Raw genomic sequence first — 1,004 nt, forward strand, 5'->3', positions numbered from 1 at the left:
ACTTACTGACTGACTGACTGATTGACTGACTGACTTACTGACTGACTGACTGATTGACTGACTGACTTACTTACTTACTTACTTACTAACCTACCTGCCAACCTACTTACCTACCTTAATACCGCAAAACTACCTGTCTACCTTCTTACCTGTCAATTCAGCCATTCATTCATCTATCATAAGAACGTAAGAACGTAAGGAGTCTGCAAGAGGCCGGTTGGTCTATACAAGGCAGCTCCTGTACACTCAACCCCACCTTACCTCACCATCCATGGCTTTATCTAACCTCTTCTTGAATGTATCTACGGTATTGGCACCCACAACATGGCTCCCAAGCCTGTTCTTGCCCATGTCTTTGTTGAATCTGAATTTGTCTAACTTAAAACCATTGCTACGCGTCCTACCTGGCTCTTTTACTATCAGAATCTTATTGACATCCCCTTTATTAAAGCCCTTCATCCATTTACAGACTTCGATCAAGTCTCCTCGCAACCTTCGCCTTTCTAGAGAGTGTAGATTTAACTGCTTCAGCCTGTCTTCATAAGGCAAGTTTCTCACCCCCTGAATCATCTTTGTCATCCTCCTCTGTACAGATTCTAACATCTTGATATCCATTCTATAGTACGGGGACCAGAACTGAACTGCATAATCGAGATGAGGTCTAACTAGTGCTAAGTAAAGTTTAAGAATGACTTCAGCGCTCCTATTGCTTACGCTCCTTGAGATGAAACCAAGTACTCTGCTTGCCCGATTTTTAGCCTGAATGCATTGAGCCCTAGGACGGAGGTCAGCGCTCACTAGGACTTCTAAGTCTCTCTCACGCCCAGACCTGCTTAGAGGAGTGTCATTTAAGGAGTAATTGTGTGAGGGATTATTCCTACCTACACTCAGAATGCTACACTATCTATATCTATCTAAGTATCTATCCGTCAATCTCTATCAGCTGTTTATTGTGGGTAACCTGTGAGGATTAGCTGAGGTTCGCCAGGTGAGGAGTGATGGCG

This window comes from Eriocheir sinensis, unplaced genomic scaffold (assembly GCF_024679095.1).
Source record: "Eriocheir sinensis breed Jianghai 21 unplaced genomic scaffold, ASM2467909v1 Scaffold21, whole genome shotgun sequence".
Classification (NCBI taxonomy): Eukaryota; Metazoa; Arthropoda; class Malacostraca; order Decapoda; family Varunidae; genus Eriocheir; species Eriocheir sinensis.